This window comes from Lepidochelys kempii, chromosome 11 (assembly GCF_965140265.1).
Source record: "Lepidochelys kempii isolate rLepKem1 chromosome 11, rLepKem1.hap2, whole genome shotgun sequence".
Taxonomy (NCBI): Eukaryota; Metazoa; Chordata; order Testudines; family Cheloniidae; genus Lepidochelys; species Lepidochelys kempii.
The window spans coordinates 45,652,560-45,676,091 of NC_133266.1; the positions used below are offsets into that span (position 1 = coordinate 45,652,560).

General features: G+C 39.8%; 1 protein-coding gene across 7 annotated transcripts in view; it reads right to left on the minus strand.

Moving 5' to 3' along the window:
* ZNF385B (zinc finger protein 385B) overlaps positions 1-23,532 on the minus strand; it is a 305,022-nt gene that overhangs the window by 91,252 nt on the left and 190,238 nt on the right. The gene's annotated exons all lie outside the window — the stretch shown is intronic.

The window sequence follows — 23,532 nt, forward strand, 5'->3', positions numbered from 1 at the left end:
TTTGAAATCTATAAGATTTTATATTTTGCATAGACTTGTGAAACTCATTGAGAGTTGTGTTTAATTAACTGTAGGTTAGAGCTTATTTGTGTGAATTCATAAACACTAAAAAACTAATGACAGTCTAATGCACATACAGCCTCTTCCTTAGATCTGCAATGAAAAAACAGATCAACAGGATAATAGTGCATCAAGAGATTTACCAAAGGAATTATCCTTTGACTGTATTGTATTTCTACTAGCTGATTCTGATGTATTAGGTACACAGAACTCAGTATTGTATTCACACTGCAACAGTGTACTTAATTACACACTGTGCTTCTAATTAGGTAATGTTCCAGCCATTGTCAATGTAATTCTTCAATAAAACAATATTTACGTATTTTGATTTAGCCAGACTTATAAATATTGCTTCAATTACAACGAAAATTAAAATTAAGGCTGAGTTTTTGTAATGACTGACCTCCCATTCCTTCTAGCCAGGCTGTGGCAAGTATTCATCATAGAAATAAGTTTTCACTATTTTTTCCATATCTCTGTGCACTCTTCTTGGTACATCCTGGCTGACTACTGATATATCAAATTTATCACAACATATACCAGAAGCCTCACTGCAATTTGTGCAGTCCGTGATATGGGATGTCAGAATAATTAAATCTGGAATATCTTCAGGATACCAGGATGGATTCATAGATTCTACAGAATTTACATAAAACATGCACCCAACAGTTTGATTAGTGAAGGCAGTTCCCCATAAACCTGTGTTCAACTATTTTCACTCCCCCCACCCCACAGTTGACTTTAAAAATCCTTCTCCTCTACTACCCCTGCCAATCAAGTCACAGAGGCCCATTGACTGTCCTCCCTCCACCCAACCTCCCTCTAAAAATCCCTGGCAACATTAGCAGGAAGAGATGACCAAAAGTGACAAAGCTAGAACCTCTTCACTTAAGAGTCATCAGATCAAGCAGAATGGAACACAGACTTGCACCAAAATTCCCCCTAAAGGTAAAACACAGTCCCACTGTCACCCAATCAAATTTGTATGCAAATATGAACCAAGCAGGAATACTGGCACAACAAAGATGTAGCTGACAATGTTCATTATCACTATAAATTTAGCAGATGTTTACCATTTCATTAACATTTTAAGGATGCAGACATTTTACTGTGTCAGATTGTTTTAAATTAGTAGTAAATCTTGGGCATAAATAAGTGATTTTTCTTGCAAATTCATTCACCCTCCTCAACCTGCTAGTTTAAACACTGTTTTACCATATTTTTTATTGTAATAGCTTCAAGAACTAAAAAAACTCTTTCCACGTTTACTCTTAGGATATATGCTACAAAAGAAATATCTGGTGTTTGGATTAAAATAATTAAAAACAAACAACGAGATTTCCGACAAGCTTGTTTCCCAGTGTTCTGTCTATCATGTGACTTATTTTTTCTAGTTCATCTGCTGCTGCTGCTGCTCTGACTCCAGCTGCAATAATTATCTACAGTTACATCATCAGGTTCAAGAAACAGGCAGAGACTTTGCCAAAAAATATTAGTCCTCAGCAGAAGGTTTTCACACCACTCTGAAAAGCTAAGGGATGAAATCAGTTTTTTAAATCCTAGCTGAAGATCCAGAGTGCTTCCCATTTTATTAGAATAATAAATATTATATGTAAATATTAGAGAGCTCTCCCAGCGCGATTAAAAAAACCCCACCTCCACGAGGGGAATAGCTCCCAGCACTGGGAGCTGTGCACGGTCTACACTGCCACTTTACAGCACTGAAACTGGCAGCACTCAGAGGGGTGTTTTTTCACACCCCTGCAGTGCTGTAAAGTGCCAGTGTAGACAAGCTCTTGGGGTTGCTTTGCATTGTAATAACAACCACTCAAGGCAACTTTTGCCTGCAGAAGGTGCAAATAAGTGGGATGGTAGCAGAATAGGAACTTCTGAAGGAATGGGTCGGGTTTTTGAGTTTTCTTTTCTCCTTTTAGTGCTGCATTTTCAGAACATCAGGCCAGATCATCAAAGCAACTGTTGGAATTTAGAACACACCTTCAAGGTGGACAACAGTCATCCCCTTGGTTGTGCAGACACTGGCTGAATTAATTCACAGCCTGCAATCATAGTGCACTCAGTCATCCTCACCTTAGATTTTAGATTGTCATCCAATGTACCTGATTTTTCCTTTAAAGGCTTGGAACCCTTATGAGCAGACATGAGATGTTTAAAATGGTTTAAATCTCATATTTATGAAAATGCACTGTGCACACATCTATGACCCTTTTCAGGGCTGTAAAGCTTTCAGTACCATTTACTAATTTGTAATAGGAACTTTTGAACATTGTCAAAAATATTTTTGAACAATACATTGAAGTAAAGTGTTTTTTAAATATAAACAATTCTGAGCCAGAGGCAACACAGACTTTCCGACTGAATAAAGTTTGCTTCAGCTCCACTGCCTATATCCTGAAAAGGATCATTGCACTAAAAAAAGAGAGTCTTGTATGAGTCCTTACCTTAAACTTGAGTTCCTCGTGTCGCTGACATATCAGGCAGTCTAGTTCCTCCAGCGATCACAGTTACTCACTAGTTGTAGTACTTCTTCCTAGATAATGCCAGCTCATTCAATATCCTCTCACTCTCTTCTGCCAGCTCTTCCTTGGCTTTCCTCGCTTTCTCTTCCTTCCCTTAGGTATGCAATTTAATGCTGCTTAGCAAGTCTCCCATCTTCCATGCAAAGTACATGTCCCAACCATCTGAGCTCTCTTTCTCTGCTAAAATTTTTAGCATGTCCTGTTCTGTCAGCACCCCTATTCTCACATTTGTTATTTTGTCTTTCCACGAAAAGCATAATATCTTCCTCAGCCATCTGTAATGGGCAGCTTCCAGTCTCATTCTGTCAGTCACCACCATCAGCCAAATCTCTGCTCTGTACAGTAGCAAGCTCAGTACAATCGCAGGGTATAGTCTGACCTTCAGTTTAGTGGGGAGACCTCTCTTTGAGCAGATGGTGTTCACCCTTCCAAAAGTGCTGTTTGCTTTTCCTAATCTTGTATGAATCGCTTTATTGCAGCCATCTTCAAATGTCATCACGCTCCCCAGATAGCAGAACTTTTCCATCCTCTTCCATTTCTTTTCCATCCACACACTCCTTTGCATTTGTTGTTCCATTTCCTACCTTCCTAATCTTTGTTTTCTCTGCCTTTACTTTCAGTCCAATTTTTGCTAATACAAGGAGGATTGGTGATAAACATCCTTGTCTAACTCCAGTCATAATATCAAACCACGCACCCAAGCCTGTATCCAATCATATGCTGTACTACTTCCACTTCTATTATATAAAGTATTATGTTGAGCAGCTTGTCTGATATCTCATAGCTTCTAGTAATATTCCACAGTGAGTGTCTCTGTAGACACTATAGAACGCTTTCTTAAAGTCAACAGCGTTGATGAAAATGGGGCTTTGCTAAGCAGTAGCTTTTTCAGTGATCTGTCAAAGAGTGAATGTCTGTTCAAAACATGATCTACCTTGATGGAACTCAGTGTGTTTTTCATACAATGGTTCATCCACTGCTTTCTTCATTCTATTCAGTATCCTAGTAGTCAATACTTTGCCAAGGTTTGATAATAGTACAATACCTCTCCAATTCATGCACTGAGTAAGATCACCCTTTTTTGGCAACACCATAGTAATACCATCTTTCTAGTCTTGTAGCACTTGTTCTTTCATCCATATTTCATTACAGTGTCTTGGTAACTGCTCAGTAAGAATTTCATCTCCTGCCTTTAGTACCTCTGCTTGAATTCTATCAATCCAAGGAACTTTCTCCTGTTTGAGGCCTTTGATTTAATTTCATTGGGTGTTATTGGCCCCTCTTCTATTTCTAACTTAGCATTGGCATTTCTCTTGAACATGTGCATGATCATTGATTCTGGACAGTTTAATTTGGCATGGAATATTCTTTCCATCATCTGACTTGTTCTTCATGTATTTTCTGTCCATGAGAGTTCCTGATGGGAATCCCAAACCTGAGCCATTCTTTTTAGGTGACAGATCTGAGGAACTGTCCCAGATTGAGGTATCATTAGAGGAGGTTTGGGAACAAATTGATAAATTAAACAGCAATAAATGACCAGGACCAGATTGTATTCACCCAAGAGTTCTGAAGGAACTCAAACATGAAATTGCAGAACTACTAACTGTAGTCTGTAACCTATCATTGAAATCAGCTTCTGTACCAGATGACTGGGGAGGACAGCTAATGTGATGCCAATTTTTAGAAAGGGCTTCAGAGGTGATCCCAGCAATTACAGGCCTGTAAGCCTGACTTCAGTACCAGGCAAACTGGTTGAAACTATAATAAAGAACAATATTGTCAAACATATAGATGAACATAATTTGTTGAGGAAGAGTCAACGTGGTTTTAGTAAAGGGAAATCATGCCGCACCAATCTACTAGAATTCTGTGAGAGGGTCAACAAGCACGTGGACCAAGGCGATCCAGTGGATATAGTGTACGTAGATTTTCAGAAAGCCTTTGACAAGGCTCCTCACCAAAGGCTCTTATGCAAAGTAAGCTGCCACGGGATAAGAGAGAAGGTGCTCACATGGATTAGTAACTAGCTAAAAGATAGTAAACAAAGGGTAGGTATAAATAGTCAGTTTTCAGAATGGAGAGAGGTGAATAGTGGTGTCCCTCAGGGGTCTGTTCTGGGACCAGTCCTAATTTAACATATTCATAAATGATCTGGAAAAGCGGATAAACAGTGAGGTGGCAAAATTTGCGGATGATACAAAATAACTAAAGATAGTTAAGACCCAGGCAGACTGCAAACAGCTACAGAAGGATCTCTCAAAACTGGGTGACTGGGCAACAAAATGGCAAATGAAATTTAATGTTGATAAACGCAAAGTAATGCACATTGGAAAGCATAATCCCAACTATACATTTAAAATGATGAGGTCCAAATTAGTTGTTACCACTCAAGAAAGAGATCTTGGAGTCATGGATAGTTCTCTGAAAACATTCACTCAATGTGCAGCAGCAGTCAAAAAAGCGAACAGAATGCTGGGAATAATTAAGAAAGGGATAGATAATAGGACAGAAAATATCATGTTGCCTCTACATAAATCCATGGTACGCCCACATCTTGAATACTATGTGCAGATGGGGTCACCACAGCTCACAAAAGATATATTGGAATTGGAAAAGGTTCAGAAAAGGGCAACAAAAATTATTAGGGGTATGGAATGGCTTCTGTACGAGCAGATATTAATAAAACTGGGACTTTTCAGCTTGGAAAAGAGACTACTAAGGGGAGATATGATTGAGGTCTATAAAATCATCACTGGTGTAGAGAAAGTAGATAAGGAAGTGTTGTTTACTACGTCTCATAACACAAGAACTAGGGGTCACCAAATGAATTTAATAGGCAGCAGGTTTAAAACAAATAAAAGGAAGTATTTCTTCACACAATGCACAGTCAACCTGTGGAACTCCTTGCCAGAGGATGCTGTGAAGGCCAACACCATAACAGGGTTCAAAAAAGAACTAGATAAATTAATGAAGGATAGGTCCATCAATGGCTATTAGCCAGGATGAGCAGGAATGGTGTCCCTAGCCTCTCTTTGCCAGAAGCTGGGAATGAGTGACGGGGAATGGATCATTTGATGATTATCTGTTGAGCATGTGTCTTGCACTCTTCCTTTTTTGCTTTCATAACTTTCTGTTAGTCAGTAACTGCCCATTTTCCAGATGTAATTCATTCATCTTTCTTCTGCCATCTTTGGCAGCCCACTTCTTCCTCTGTTGTCTTGACTACCATCTTCCTCCAGTTTGACCATATGTCTTCCTGCCTTTCTACAGCGTGGTGCTGGTAAACACTGGTATGGTTGTGAAGTGTAATCTGACCTGTTTCTTTCTCCTTGAACTTCTCTATGGCTGTAACACCCTTTTTTGGGTCCATCTTTGTGATCTTTTTGAGTTTAACTTTTAAGGTGGCCTCTAAAAAATAATGATCCGAGCCAACATCTACTCCTCTGAGGCCTCTGACATCCCTCAAAGAAGTCCTTTAAGTCTTTATTACACTTATTTATAGACAACTATATAGAGAGTGATGTGTTCAAGTAAGTCATATTTTTAATAATCTAATGAAATATGTATTAAAAATAATCAATTAGGGTTCTTCCCTTCAAAGCAGAATCACTGTTAAAATGATGCTCCACTATCTGGATCCCTGCTGCAATATGACCCATTACTATCTACTTTCATTAGGAGCTGATATTTCCAGAAATGACATACAAATATAGTGAACCCTTGCAGGTCACTAAATCTACGGATTTATATGACTCATCACCACAGTATCTGAATTACATGTACTTAAAACCAGAAATTCTCTCTCCCTCCCTCCCCTGATCAGTTTATAGGCTATGGGGATTTTCTGTTTATTTTTTTGCTTAGTGTGTGAGTGGAAGTGTTGTATGTCTCTGAGTATATCTGAAAGAGAGAGAGCGAGAGAGAGAGAGAGAGAGAGATTGATTACTAAGAGAAAGCTAAGTAAAATAAATGAATTTTGTATTGGGTTGTGAAAATGGTGAAGTGCAAGTATCAGAATAGTGAAGGAAAGCCATATTTTAGAAGTAGCGCATTAAGCATTTTCAGGAAGGTGAACTTTGAGATTTTTCCCCCTAAAACACAGTCAGCAGAATAAAAGCTAGTGCTTGCCATATGCTACCACTAGGCTATCGTGGCTTGTCAGAGCTAAAGGAGAGAGAGCGACTTTCAAGATCAATTCTTTATCTGAATTTCCCAAATGGTAAATTAATATGATCCTGAGAGAGCAGCACTGCCCAGGCAACATAACTTATATTTAAAAATAACTTGTGAATCAAAACAGCAGTGTGTATGAGAACACTTCCATTGCTTTCCACTGACAATAGGAAAAATACTAAGCAGTTTATATCCCCAAAGCACCGTACTAATTAATGAATGAGTTCCTTCAAGAGTCAATATGATTACCACTAAAACCTTTGTGATGCATACATAATTTGAAGTCTAGAAGTTGTATCAACTTCATTCCTCTCAAACCTTATTCAAACATCAATGGGACAGTCAATTCTTCCACTGACCCATGAAGTGATCTAAAGAATATGAAGCACTTCCATCAACATACATGACTACCTCTTTAAAACCTGCAGAATTGTCAAAGGGGGTATTTCAAAAGGCGGTAGGAATGACTATTCATCCAGACTGGTTACTAATGGCTATTGGATAGGACATGATTAGTAGAAAGTCCACTTGCCTCAAAATCAGGAGGAAAGGCAATCTGCAGAAACACTTTATTTTAGTCCATGTCTGACCTTGTATAGGAACAAAACTAGAGAAACTGACACACCAATCATTTTGGATCTCATTAGGTTCTAAAGGGTTTTGCCTTTTTGACATAACTGCTGCAACAAACTCTGCATTCATTTCATATGGCATAACCATATTGTATAAACTGAAGGAACTATATAGATAAGTTATAGCACTATTATAGATAACTAACTCCACATAATAAACAAGCCAGACTATGAAAATCATTCTGTCCTTCTCAATGAAAATGTGGAATGTAACACTAATATTTCCATTATTAATCATCCACAAAGAAATGTCTTATGATTATATGTATTAACAGGATTGTACGTGTACGCTCTCTCGCACTCGGAGTTGTAGAAAAGCAGATACTTTGAACTAAAGTGTTTCTACATGTCAGATGTATTTAAGATTTCTCCTAAACATGCCATACAGTATACAAACCTGGAATGAAATCCTGACCCTTTTGCAGTTAATTGGAGTTTTGACCTAATATCATGCCAGGATTTCACACCCCCACTTACTTATTTTTCCACACAATATTAGGAGTCATAATCAGCTTGCAAAAAATGTAAGGGTACAATAAAAAAGTTTATAGTCGATATATAGGATTTATTGTATATTGATTATGCAGTTGAGAGATATACAGAAAAAATATCTGAAGAGTTCCCAGAATAACTAGTTCAGCTAAAAATGATTGCTAGTAAATAACTGGGTAAATAATTTACATGACAGGACAACACATTTTCATTCACTTCACATCTGTGGAAATGTTTATGAGGTTTTCATCCTGGAATGTTGTATCTACAAAATACACAGTACAATGATTTACCCATAATCCCTTTTCCAATATCAAGCTCACAACATCAACAGCATGTGTTATCAAAGTAAAACATGCCACCAATAAAAATGTTCTGAGCTACTGACTTCAGCAGGGACTGGATGAAGCCCAATATCTTAAATTGTTTAAATATAATATAAAAGCATAAAACCATAACTAGTCTCTTTAATTACCTCACTAGCCTAATTATAAATGCACTTCATCCTGTGAAATAGGCTCCATTCTTAGACCCTACAAGCATTATACACATGCTTAACTTTAAACATGTAAGTAGTCCCACTGCAATCAATGGGAATACTCACCATCCTTGAAATTAAGTGTATGCGCAAGGCTGAGAGAGATTAGGGCCTTCCTCACTAGAATACTGAGCTGTTTGTAGGGTTGTAGCAGTCATGTTAGTCCCAGGATATGATAAAGATAAGGTAAATCTGGTAATATCTTTTACTGGACCAATTTCTAATATACTAAAAGATATTATCTCACCTAATTTGTGTGTCTGGAATACTGAGGATTGACTGTACACCATTTTCATTTCTGTGAATTAAGATGTTTTTTCCTCAGTAGAATTTTCTCCCTCAAATCCCTCATGACTAAAGGAAATTTTTCCATTTAAAAAATATGTATAAAACAGATTGTGACTACTATGCATGTAGTTCACATGTGTGGAGCTTATCACAAAAAAGTTGATGTTTTCAATCAGTTAAAATATTTATAATTAATAATATATGAAAGCCATTCTCGGAATTTGTTCTCGAGTCTCTAGAATTCAGTAGTGTGTCAAAAATTAGAAACCGAAAAAAACAGATGTGTCTCTTAAAGCTTTTTGTGGTTAAAGAAAAACAATACTTCCAATATTTTAGAGGAAAATGAATCAACTTTAATCAAGAAAAGCTAAATTTACACCTGTAACTCTTTTACATGTTAAACAACTTAAAAACCAACAACAAATCATCCTGGACTTTGTATTGTAAATACCAAAAAGGGCAAAAAGAGTGTACAAACAATTAGAACTGAGAAAGGTATTTTAACCTCTTCACCTGAAATAATCATGTTAAAATTGTTAGGTCACAGCTGTTTGAATTAACCTTCATAGCGCCTATATCTTTATGATAACTTGTTCAAATTTTAACCTGCACATTGTGTAACTTGTATAGTATTTATCTCTCTCTAACTTTTGTCCTGCATGTGCTCCTGAACAATACAAATTTCAGAAGAGAAAATACTCATTCCATATACCATTTAATTTTGGCAGCCACTGTGCTGTACTGTTCCACTTGTTTCTTTTTCAATATTTATATTTCCAAGTCAAATGAACCCTAGAAACACCATACTAATATCAGTGCATATTTATTAGTATTGGCTGTTTGTCAAGCTTAAGCAATTAAATAAATTAAGAAGCATTACATTTAGAATCAATGTGCTGGCTGCTGTACAACTGTGATTTGCTTTTATCTGTAGGTAGCATGGAAATATTTGTCATTTGTTTCTCTAAAAAGCTAATTTTGCAGACTTCTAAAACAAACAAAGCCATTTGCTCCATTAGAAAGCTGTGTGGCATGTCAGAACGTAGCATATTCTTCTCTGCAGCACTGGACTGTTCCATTCTAAATAAACATGGTTGGCTATTAATACATGCAGTACTCTTAGGTACTATGAGCAAAACCATGGCCCTACTGAAGACAATGGGAGTTTTGCTTGTTGACCACAATAGGTCAGGATTTCACCCTATATATTTGTGACTCTTCAGTTTATTCCTAAACAAAGATCATCACACACAGAACTGGCTAGATCCTTGATCTCAGTACGGCTGCTTTGAATTGTACCAGGGCATAAAGCCAGAAAGCCAGCCAAACCAGTCAGTGGAGGATTCACTCACAATGGAGGAATTCACAGGTGGTGCACCACCCCACCTCAATCCCAGAAATGGGGATGAGCCAAAGAAAGGAAGCATAGCCAGGGTGTCCCTATGCTGTTGCAATTCCCCACTGTTGAAACAGCCTTTTGGGACCATAGGTAGCTGAGTTTAAATTAAGCTGCACTAGCATAAGCTCGGGACCAGCATCTCCGGCCCTCCTGCTTTTCTCTCTCATGCTGTAGGTTCTCCCACTCTAGACTCCTCTGGTTCAGGGAACTCCATCTCAACAGGGTCCAGTTGCTACATGCACTCCAGGACTCCTCATCTATGCCTCTGCCTGAGCCCCCGTTGTCCTCCTCAGAATGTCCTAGTTTGTTCAAGCCTGTCTTCCTCAACCTCTGCAGGTGCTCTGAATGAACTAGGTCATCCTGCCCAGTCCTTATGTGGTTCTGGGATGCCATTTCTTTTCTGGTCATCAGATCATATCAGACTAACCATCTGTGTCTTTTTCAGCTCTCTAGAGTTTTGGTTCCTTTCTTTGCATAATTCTACTAGCTGACTTTTCCTGAGCTGTAGATAGCTCTTTATTTCTGTCTTTTCCCATTGTCTTCCCCAAAAGAACACAAGAAAATAAATTTTCTTACTTTTTCCTTCTACAATTTTTTTTTTTTTTTTTTGCTGGGCACTTATTGGAAGTTCATCATTGTCACAATCCTGACAATGTATCATAGTTACAGGGCTGCTTGAACCTCTGTCCCCTTTCTGGTCTCTCTGAGTGTACCCCATTAGGTGTCAGGCTTGTGCCTTTACTTGTCTGGGCAGGTGTGCTGGAACAATTTGTGTATGTGTGGGAGTGGGGGCGTGCTCAAAGCCATTAAACCCAACTGTAAGCCCTGTATATGAAAGAAACCACTTCAAGCCAGGAGGTGCTGCCATACCCCCAGTCCAGCACCTGTGTGTCTGGGCTGGAATTTTACAATTCTCCCACATTTAGACCAGAATCTGGGTTCAACACCCCATCTTTGCCAACCATTTATTGTTATGCAGGACTGAATGGATACCTGCATCACTTCCCTTCGGCAGTCCGTGACCAGGGCTACACAGTGATGAACAACCTTCTTCAAAGAAGTAGGTTTATTTAGTAAATGGAACAAAACATACAAGAAAATGATTTTAAAACAAGAAACAGGCTCCTTGCATGGTTAGACTCATCCAATCACACACTTCACTACAAGCTTCATTATATGGGCTTCCTGCTTGAGTTATAAGTGCAGAACAAACCCAACTTACATTCTTTTAGCAAACTCTAGAGTTCCTGGGACCCAGCCTGGTCTCAGTTTGCCTTCACAGAAAGTCTGTTTCCCTCTCTCATGGAACAATCTCTTTTTGAATGCCTGATCCCCTTTACCCTATTGTTCAATGGCTTTTTCTTAGAACAGTGGCTCTCAACCTTTTCAGACTATTGTACCCCTTTCAGAAGCCTGATTTGTCTGGAGTACTCACAAGTTTCATCTCACTTAAAATCTACTTGCTTACAAAATCAGGCATAAAAATACAAAAGTGTCACAGCACACTATTACTGAAAAATTGGTTACTTCCTCATTTTTACCCTATAGTTATAAAACAAATCAACTGGAATGTAAATGTTGTACTTAAATTTCAGTAGAGAGTATATAGAGCAGTGTAAACAAGTCATTGTCTGTATGAAATTTTAGTGTTTACTGACTTTGCTAGTGCTTTTTATGTAGCCTGTTGTAAAACTAAGCAAATGATGAGTTGATGTACCCCCTGGAAGACCTTTGCATAACCCCACGGGTATGTGTACCCCTGGTAGAGAACCACTGTCTTACAGGGCCTAGGTGGGAAGTCCTTCTTTTGCCTGAGACTGTTTTTTCCCAGTTGGCCAGCCAATCCATCTGAAGGTACACCTTCACTGAGAGAAGAAAAAAAAAAGAGGTGTGTTCTTAACTTCAGTTACCTAACCCAAGTTCAAATAGCAGTGAAGACACAGCAATTCTGTTTTTAACTGAGGCTAGCGGCTGGTGTTAAAGTCTGTAAAGGGGGAATTGGAGTTAAACTCAAGCTCATGTCTACCAAGAGTGTGCAGAAACACATTTTGGTTCCAGATGCATAGTCACCACCAAGCAACTCCACATACATCACACTAGCCACTTCTCTAAAGACAGTTAGTTTTATCCAAAGGAACTTTGAGGCTTATCTAAATTATATAGAACTTCCAAACCCTTTGAGATTCAGCCAGAGGCCTAAGAATTTAATATTTTCCCACTGCCTTTTGTATATATAATCATCTCAGAGTAGTTTGGCCACCTGACCATGGGCTTCACAAAACACAAAATACTTCACTTTTTCTCCATCTAGGTTCTTATACCAGCACCCATCACCCTAGTATTTGAGTATCTTTTAGAAAAATCATCTTTGTGGCAGTTAGGCACAGAGAATTGGATTTTCAACTAAATGACTATTTACACAGAATGTATTTCTGCTAAAAAAAAAATCTTAAATTTTTGTCAGAAAAGCCAAAAATCTGAAAACTGAAAATTTTAATTTTTTCAATAGAAAGTCAATTTTTTCTGGGAAAAAAAATTCCGACAAGCTCTACAGCTAGGTTCTTTCTTACAAAAGAGGTGTTTTACTCAAGGCATAAGCAGCATTTTGGAGGCTGGATGAAGGGGTGTCAATGCAAACCAAATAAAAGTATCCTTTATTGTGCTGAAAAATTTGTCAGATTCAGGTTCTGACAAACTTTCAAAGGGAAAATATTTTGCAGATGGGAGTCCTAAACTGGTTGTGGACAGGAAGCGCCTCCAAGATGAGCCTAACACAGGTGTTATGTGTTCGCAGCACCTTGCCCCAGTCAGGAGAGCGGCACCTACATTCTGCACTTACTGGAGTTTCCAGGGACACATTAAGTATAGATCTGAGTACAGTAGAGTATTTTAGCCTGGAGGTAAAAAATACATGGAGGACTATTGTGAGGTCAGTATTTACAAGCAATGTCAAAGCCACTGCTACATTTTATTTGAGATGAACTACAGTCAGTTACTTTTTTCCAGATCCCTACCTCATTTAGGTGGTAGGAGAGTATGAGTCGAATCTGAAATTTAAAGACGTTGAGCAAAGTATCAGCTGCGTATTGATGATAATGCAGTCCAAATAACTTTGTGGGTAAAGTGCAAGACTTGGAGTCAGGATGACTAGATTCTGTTCCTGGCTCTGACACATACTGTGTGACCATCGACAAGACCCTTAATCTCGGTTTTCCAATCTGGTAAATGGGACTAAAAATACTCACCTCACAGTACTGTTCAGAGACTTAATTTATTAACGTCTGTAAAGTGCTCTGAGGTCCTCAGACAAGTCACTATAGAAACAAAAAATTATTATTGCACTAATCTTCCTCCTCTCGCTGCTACTCTTTCCCCCCATCCTCTGCATCCACTCTCCTCCCTAAGTTATTACTCTTCCTTCTCTCAGTGTTCCAGAACATTCTCTCACCGCACTGTATGACTAGCCAAATCCCCCCATGTCAACTGTGAGCTATCACAGCTCCTCCTATTCCGATGCTTTGGGAGGGATCGGAAGGAGTGTGTGGAGACACAGAAAGCTTCTAATAATTGTTCCAACTTTTAACAAGTGCTGGTTATAATGTGATAACATCACTGGAACAAGAATGACAGCAAACCATAAATAAGGACTGTTAGGTACACAACGACTAAGTTAGCAACTTCCTTTAACATAGAAGGGGGAAAAAAGGCAAAACTTGCTTTGATACTTCATAAATTCTGGTCCATATTTATCCCTTTTGTGATTCCATTGACTTCAATGGAGTTATATCAGGGATTAATTTTCCCTTGTATATTTACTGTATTTGCAGGAAAAATTTTCAGGAAAAGATTGGATTAACCAATAAACAAACCCCCCTGCCTTCCAAAAACAACAAAAAACAGCTATTTTAACTGAATACTTCTTTACTTTATCCTAAATTAATTTCCGATGTGTTATATTTATATTCACAGTGGGGGGGAAACCCCTATATGTGCTCAACACAGAGTAATGCTTACCTTGGTTTGTAAGATCATAGTCCATGACCACTTCAGCATTATATGTGGAATTAGATTTAGAGAAAAAGAATTCCTTCATTTCACTGGGGTGCTTTTGTGATGTTTGGTGCAAGGAGACAGCAGGCAAGTGATAAGTCTGAACAAATCATATGTGCTGTAATTGCTGCTTAGCTCTAATTACTGTTCAGGACGTGTTTGCAACTTGATTCCAGAGGGAGGACAGCCTACCTAATGACATCATCAGACCAAATATAACCTAAAAGACTGACAATATATATTTTAATAGTGTTTCTACAGACCGTTTTAAAGCTGTTGAAAAGTAGATACTGTTCTTATATAGATTAAAACTTCAGCTGTGTGTTTTTATGGCTTGTTTTTAAAGATTTTTTAAAAAACAAATGGCATCAGCCTCAAATCATGGGCATTTTAGGTGAAGTGGGAGGGAACAGTGCCAGGAAGTGCACACAGGCAGTGTGGTGTAGTGGCTAGGTCACCCATCAGGGAATCAGAAAACCTAAGTGCTGAGCACTGTCTCTGCCACTAACTTGTGTACCCTTAGGCACATCACTTTACCTCTTCTGGGCTCCAATCAGGAATAGGGTCTACCTAAACTATTTACTATTTGTAATTTTTAAAAATAAAAAACACAAAATTTCAATTCTGACCCTAAGTTGCTCAGCAGTGTCCCTTTACTGCCAAGCATGAAAAAATCCTAGTGAGAGACTTGATGAAATACAAAACTATAGCCCAAACTGGTGAACTTTGATGAAGACTAGTCTGTGGAAGACATATCATTAGAGAAACTCATTTTACATTACAAGCAGCTGTCTGCTTACTATGCCAGGACAGGACAAGGAGGAGTCCTGAGACTGTAACTTTTTATATTAAATTAATCTGGGTAAGCCCGCCCTCGGTTAAATTCAACAAATGTGAAGCAGCAATTTTTGTAAAGTATTTCTTTTCAATTAAATAGAGAACAGATTGGGGTGGGATTTTTGATAAAACCCAAAAATTGACTTTCAATGGAACTTGTACTCCAAAGGGGCTTGGATGCTTTTGAAAATCCCTCCTCTTATCACTTGGGAAATGATCAAAAGGTTTAAGTTCTGTTTTGATAAATGGTGTTAAAAGCAAACAAAAATAAATATGACATCAAAATAAACAGATGTGAATAGAAGGTAGATGAGAGGCTCCACAAAGCAGCTTTAAAAGACTTCTCTATCAAGCAGAATGAAGTGTAACCTTTCTTCTGCTACAGTATGCTGTGGATTTAACTTCTTATAGTTGTAGTACACACATATACTTTGTTAAAAAGTAAACGTTCACCCAAACAATGAAGTGCTTTTACGCTTGAACTTTAATAGCTATAAAATAGTTCAAAACAAAAGTAATCAACTGCAGTCATAGAGTTCCTGATTGAGGTACAAGTCCTGCAAAGAGCTTCAGGACTCTGTCTACTCACAGTTCATTGCAGGATCAGGGCCCAAGGTATTTATAATCCTTTAGCCTCAGGGTGCAGCAGATTTTGTTCAAAAGGCCCCAATGTATTAGATGGCAATATCATGCCTTCGTCTATGCATAGGTCTTGTTTACTCCAGTTTTTCTGAAAAAGTGTTCAGCCAGGACATGGAGTAACATGGAGGGAGTTACAGAGAGAGAGAGAGATGAATTTAGCTCATTGTATTTGTTCAGAGCCATGTCCCAAAATAACTTCTCTTGTTCATATTCTCAAATTGCACACTCTTCTTAGTGATAAATCACTTTCATTCCAGCTCTGAATATAGCATACCTTATCCCATGGAGATAGAAGAGAGAATTCATTTGTTTTGATAGATCCTGCAGCAAAGTATGGCTAATTCTACTACTTTACTGCCAGAACAATTAATACTGGACTACATGTTTAAAGTGCATTAATTGTAGCTTTTAAATGTGTAAAGAGCCAAATGTCTATAAATATTGCACATGGAAGCTCCACTAAAAAGGCCAGAGATTAATGGGTAGCATAAACGGACAAACAAGAGAGAGTATTTATTTATTTTTACTCTGGGCTTGGCTACACTTACATTTTATAGCACTCTAACTTGCTGGCTCAGGGGTGTGAAAAATCACCCCCCTGAGCGCAGCAAGTCTGAGCGCTTTGAAGCACTAGTGTGGACAGGGAGAGCCCTCTCCCAGCGCTTGTGCGTGACCACACTCGCACTTCAAAGCACTGCTGCGGGAGCGCTCCCGCGGCTGCGCTTTGAAGTTCCTAGTGTAGCCAGGCCCTATGCTAGCATGTCGATAACAGTCTACTGAAAGATGTAGGATTAAGGTGACAAACAGAATGGGAGTGAATGATTTAGTAAGAGCTAAGAATCTGATTCTGAGAAATGCTGAGCACCTGCAACTTCCTGAGTTCAAGATGCATTGCAGATACTCAACACCTCTCAAGATCAGGCACTTAGGGCCTCTCTACACTTGCAAGTTAGGGCTTGGCTACACTTGCGAGTTACAGCACAATAACGGAGCCCCAGGCGCACTAGCTCACTACCCGTTCACACTGGCAAGGCACATAGAGCGCTCTGACTCCACGGCTACAGCGCTGCTGGTACTCCACCTCGGCGAGTGGAATAACATTTGCTGCACCCCTGCTGGAGCATCATGGTGCCTGTGTGGATGAGGTGTTGCATTACTGCGCTCTGATCAGCCTCCAGAAACATCCCATAATCCCCTTAAGTCAAGTGGCCACTCTTGTCATTGTTTTTGAATCGCTGCAGGAATGCGGATATGCCCTTTGAAAGTTCCGTTTCAGACATCCGGTTGCTTATCTGCTCCGAGACAAAGCAACCATTAGTGTGGAATGCTGTGTGAGAGACAGAAAAAGAGAGGCGAGGGGGGAAGAGGGTCTGCTGCTGTCTGAACTTACAAGACAGCATGCTAGCACACTCCCCCCCCACCCCACCCCACCCCCATTTGAAAAGCACGTTGCAGTCACTTGCATGCTGGGATAGCTGCCCATAATGCACCGCTCTCAATGCCACTGCAAGTGCCGCAAATGTGGCCACGCCAGTGCGCTTGAAGCTGTCAATGTGGACATATTGCAGCACTTTCCCTACTGCGCTCTCCGAAGGCTGATTTACCTCAAAGCACTCTACATCTGCAAGTGTAGCCATGCCCTTAGTTTGAATTAAGGTAGGTGTGAATTTAAAGTGCAATAGCTATTCCAGAATAACCCTACATGTGGATATTCTTTTTCCTAAGTAAGAGTGCCTTGTTCTGATTTACCTTCATCCACTTTATGGATTACTTACTTAATCAATGTATAATCGAGACAAAGCTTTCTAATGAAAATTCCAAGGAACTCATTGTATGAAATTCCATGTAAATAACTAGTACTATTGCAACATTCAGTTTAATAACTCAAACAGGAAATTCCAAATCCTAAAAGTCCAACCTGAACTCTGATTCCTTTGGCATGTACTTTAAAACATATTTCTCACGTACCAGAGGTCTACTACAGGAGTGGAGAGGAGAGATTCTGTGGCCTGTAATATGCAGGAGGTCAGACTAGATCATCATAACAGTCCCTTCTGACCTTCAAGTCTGAGTATTACATCAGGACAGCCTCAACAGTGATATCCCTCTCATTGGACTACATCATCAGGGTAAATCAGCCAATCACTGTAGATCTCTCTTCCCCCACTAGACTTTATGCTGTAATCTTATGAGTTGAAATATTATTTCCCCCCATGCTCCCCACCCACCCACACACAGGTGTTGAAGATTAAATTGAAAAGTGCGTTATTAGATTTTTGGCTGAAAGATTCCATGTAAATACAATGTATGGTTATTAAAATACCTGAGTATTTCTTTATTAAATTAAAAACTACATCATTGATGCACATTTTTTTTTATAAGAGAGACTCCAATGAGAATTTATGCTTCCAAATCAAAAGTGATGGAAGCAGTTTACTGAACACAGATGCCAGCATGTAGGTGAATGTAGAGGCAGACACATGCATGTTGTTATAGAATAGCATATACGTGTACAAAATTCATAGGTTGGTAGAGCTCAACCTCTTCCCTTTTCTCCCCACATCCTCCCTAACTTGTTGCTCTATGAATAGCACTGTGGCGTGACAGGACTGCGGCTGCAGAAGTATATGTATATCCATTAAGTTCTTTGTTGCTCCTAACACCTACATGAGTTTTGACAGATAGTCCTTGTGAGGATCCACAAGTCTTGAACTGCAGGCTCCCAGGCAACCTTCACATCCCAGTCGCCATCCAGGGACTTGCTAGTAACTAGTGGGATGACTAGTGAGCCCCACCAGAGAAGCTACTCATAGCTGTCCTGATTGGAGAAGTGCCCAGCCCCACCAGTTGGTTTGGCTGCACTATTTAAGCCAGAAGGCAGCACTGGAAGTTGTCTGTGCAACTGGGTGAATTTCTGGGTGGCTGCAACATTGAACCCAACCTTCTTGCCTGACTCCTGAGCACTGCTCTCCTGACTTGTCCCTGGTTCCTGCTTTCCTGACCTGTCTTGTTTCTGATCCCTGCCCCTGGTCTCCAACTCCAACCCTGACCCCTAGTTTGACTCCTGACTCTGGCCCCTGGCTTGACTCCCGCCTCCAGCTCCAACTCCCAGTTTCTGATTTGGCATGGTTTCTGGCTTCTGACCCCCACTGCAAGACTACTAGGCCTGTGTCATAAATATAAAGGGAAGGGTAAACCCCTTTGAAGTCCCTCCTGGCCAGGGGAAAGCTCCTCTCACCTGTAAAGGGTTAAGAGCCATTGTCTTCTAATTAGCAACTTCTTGAAACTCCAGATCAAAGACCCCTGAACTGTAAAAGGGGTGGACTAAATTTTTATGAGTGGGCTTGTTCTGAGCTGGAGCTGTGATGAACTTGAAACCCCTTTGTCATAAATATAAAGGGAAGGGTAAACCCCTTTGAAATCCCTCCTGGCCAGGGGAAAGCTCCTCTCACCTGTAAAGGGTTAAGAAGCTAAAGGTAACCTCGCTGGCACCTGACCAAAATGACCAATGAGGAGACAAGATACTTTCAAAAGCTGGGAGGAGGGAGAGAAACAAAGGGTCTGGGTCTGTCTGTAGTCGTCTTGGCCGGGGACAGAACAGGAATGGAGTCTTAGAACTTTTAGTAAGTAATCTAGCTAGGTATGTGTTAGATTATGATTTCTTTAAATGGCTGAGAAAAGAATTGTGCTGAATAGAATAACTATTTCTGTCTGTGTATCTTTTTTGTAACTTAAGGTTTTGCCTAGAGGGGTTCTCTATGTTTTTGAATCTAATTACCCTGTAAGATATCTACCATCCTGATTTTACAGGGGAGATTTCTTTATTTCTATTTACTTCTATTTTTTATTAAAAGTCTTCTTGTAAAACACTGACTGCTTTTTCATTGTTCTCAGATCCAAGGGTTTGGGTTTGTGGTCACCTATGCAAATTGGTGAGGCTTTTTATCCAACATTTCCCAGGAAAGGGGGAGTGCAAGTGTTGGGAGGATTGTTCATTGTTCTTAAGATCCAAGGGTCTGGGTCTGTAGTCACCTAGGCAAATTGGTGAGACTTTTTACCAAACCTTGTCCAGGAAGTGGGGTGCAAGGTTTTGGGAAGTATTTTGGGGGGAAGGACGCGTCCAAACAGCTCTTCCCCAGTAACCAGTATTAGTTTGGTGGTGGTAGCGGCCTGTCCAAGGTGTAATATTTTGTACCTTGGGGAAGTTTTGACCTAAGCTGGTAAAGATAAGCGTAGGAGGTTTTTCATGCAGGTCCCCACATCTGTACCCTAGAGTTCAGAGTGGGGGAGGAACCTTGACACCCTTGGATAGGGTTCTGAGGGACTGCTCCTGCCAGAGCCCATGTTAGGGTTAGAGAGATCTCTGGCAAGTTTATGAGCATGTGTGTAGGTTATTTTATTTTTAATGTGTTCTCTATAATGCTTTATCCTTAAGAATACAACAGGTTTTCATAGCAAGTTTTGTGTGGTAACTTATGACTGGTGCCCATCACCCTGTTATTAGTCTTGGAAGAGAAAACAAGAGAAGGTTGTTTAGGCAACCTATCTTCTGCTGGGAACAACACAGTGAAGGCAGCAAGTTGTTCAACCTTGAATTACCTTTGTCCAAAAGGAGAGAGATGCAAGAAAGGGGACAGCCAGGGGAAGCCTGAGATTGGGTTCCTTTGCTGTACCATAGAGCAGGATTAAGTGCAGTTGCCCTGAATTGGGACAGTAGTAATAGGGCAGAAGTATACTTCTGAGACATACGGCATATTGTACTTCCTTTAGTGAAAGAGTTACTAGTGCTTCACTTACTGAGAGTCACAGTTGTTAGACAACCAAATAATTAATCTGCAAAACAAGTTGCTACCTATTGATTGTTAACAAGCATTTGTTATGGTCAAATAGCCAAAGTCGATAAGTGGCCACTTTAATTTTGTATTTTTAGGAACTATAATTGCAAAAATATTGATTTCAATCATAATAAGTTCAGTTTTTGCAAAAAAAATGCTCTGTAATTAACACATTACAGTACTGTGTTCATCTAACAAACTGCTTTAAGCGTACAAACAAAATTGCTGTTTGAAATATTGACAGTCTCCTATTGCAGGACTGATGGGCCCCACAATCCTCAGTGGATCAATAGTCCTTCATACCACTACGCAGATAACTGACCACATAAATTACAGCATACATTTAGAAATATTTTAAAACCTATGTTAAGGACTCTTTCATTTGTGTTTTACTGATACACTAGACTATTAAAGCTCCTTCAAAGCTATTATATTCTGTAATTTCACTGCCCATTTGAGGATTGTTTATTATATGATCTATTAACATGATAGTGTAAAAATATACTTCAATGGCACATTTATGAAATAAGTGGGGAATCTAACAATCAAATATTTAACTTCTCGGTACCTAGATTACTGACAATAGTATTAATGGTTCCTTGGGAATAATTTCAGTCTATCATTAAAATACCCATTTAAAACAGATTTAAACTTTCATATGTATATTATCAACCTGATATACCACCTGCTTCAGCCTTGCTTGAAACGCTAAGTTCAGAGTATTTAAAATCTTGGGGAATGGCCATTTGCTTGGGGTTACACCTGGTCTGCTGGAGACCTGCCAGCTATTGGGAGCCTGGGCAGGTCAGGATACTTGGGAGGAGGTAGTAATGACCTGAAACTGCTCCCCTAGCCTGCCCTCCTGAATTGACCAGCAGTGAGGAAGGTGGGTCACATAAGAAAGTCAGGCTGAGGAAGTTCACATTTCCCATGCAGGTTTTTTTCTCCCGAGACACAGATCTCTGAACAGTGCCTTGTAAATCCACCAATTATGGGTTTGTTTTTTAATTCTTCTGCTACATCCTCCCATGACACCTTACTGACTAGATTTCTAAATTCTCCTCAACATTTGCCTGCCTGAAATCCAGTGTCCATGAACGAGTCCCACCTTATGGTGAATTTAAGTCCTTTTGTTCTTCGTTGTTGGTAACTAGATCTAATATTACTTTGACATTCACAGGCAGTTCTATAAAGGCTTCCCACAGGTTGGGCACTTTGCTTTTTTACTTCAAAGTTGTATTCTGGGTAACTTAGCAAGAAAACTGTTCATTTCTTGTGAAGTCCAAAACCCAAGCAATAAGCCAACTATACTACAAACACTGTTTACTCTATATTTAACTTTTTTCTTCTAAATTTTTTCCCTTCAAAGCTGTTCCGCTGAGAGATCCATCTCCAAGCTTTCCCCATTGCTGTTATTGTCCAAGAAAAGTGAGTCTAGAGGCCAACTGGTCAGGGCCCCACTAAGCTAGGCACTGTACAGATATATAGTGAATGACAATCCTTGCCCTGAACAGCTGGCAGTCTAAGAGTGAATTGAATACTAATGATTTTGTGGGCAAAATTCTACTCACAAAAATCAATGTCAGTAAGTGGGATATAGCTTTTTTCCTTCTACAGTGGCACAAATGTTTCATTTTTCTTAAGTGCAACACCATTTGACAGATGAAGACAGCTTTCTACTTGTAATGAAAACTAATCAGACTTTATTAATGAAAACAGTAATGTGACAGTTACTATGTGCCTTCATGAAATTCTGCAATGTGAGATTTGAGTAAGTACACTGAGTATGCTTATATCAACTTTTTCCACAAGAAAGGAGATCACACATTCATTGTCCATATAAGATTATTGTACACATTCCCTTGTATGGCCATCCAACATCTTGACAGATGAAATGAAACACAACAAAGTCCATCAGTCAATGGTGCTTGACTGTACTGTGGCAGAAGAGCCCAATGCACAAGCAGCAGACCTTCCCAGAGTGGCTACAGGTCCACTTGCCAGATGGAGGTTGGAGCACACTCTGTTTCCTGGATCTCCTGTGGGCCTGAGCTTGGGCTCTCTGTGATGACTGCAACAGCCTTAACCCAGCTTCTCCAGACTGAGCAGTTGTGGGCAGGGTTCTCCCAGCCATAGATCCACTTAGAGAGTCTCTGAGCACATGTTTATCCTTGCGATCATTCTATTACAGAGACAAATAGTCTTGGTGATTTTTAATGTTTTTTGTCACTTGCAGGTAGAGCTCGTCTGATGTCTAAAGAGTGAAGTCTCCTCTCCTCATTGTAAACATGAGGTATTCGGAAGAATACTGGTTAATGAATATTTTGATGTGAAACTCAATTGTTGTGATTTCTCCCCCCACCCCCAGGTGTGGATGAAGAAGGTGAGGAGGCAACCAAAGGTTGGGGATGCAGTAGTGGATGGGTAGGGGTAGGTGGTTCTCAGTCATCCAATCAGAAATGGCCCTTGGATGGCGATGGGGCTGGGTGGCAGCAGTTGTGGTAGAGGGAACTGTATAGCTGGGTCTTTGTATTCTCTGGCATTTGGACAGTGGTTTGCACGAGTGCTGGTGGTAGAAGAATTGAGGAGGTGATCTTGGCTTATACATCTATTTACAGTGTTTTCTCTTTGAGACCACAGCATAAAGGCCTAGGGAGCAGAGGGATGTTCTAGAGTCTTTCAACAAGTGTATGTACTCAGTCTTCTCACTGAATACGTTAGACTTATCAAAAGGTAAGTACTCTACAGTATTTTGAACCTCCCTGGGGAACCCTGAGGATGGCAGCCAAGGCTCTCACTTCATGACTATACCTGTGGCTATCCCTCTAGATGCAGTGTCAGCTGCATCCACAGCAGCTTGAAGGGATATTTTGCCACTAGTTTGCAACACTTAATGAGTGTCTGGAATTGGGCTCTGCCCTCTTGAGGGAGTTTGCCCTTAAAGTCATAGAATCATAGAAAGGCAGGACTGGAAGGGACCTCGAGAAGTCACCAAGTCAAGCTTCCTGCACTGAGGCAGAGCCAAGTAAACCCAGACCAACACTGA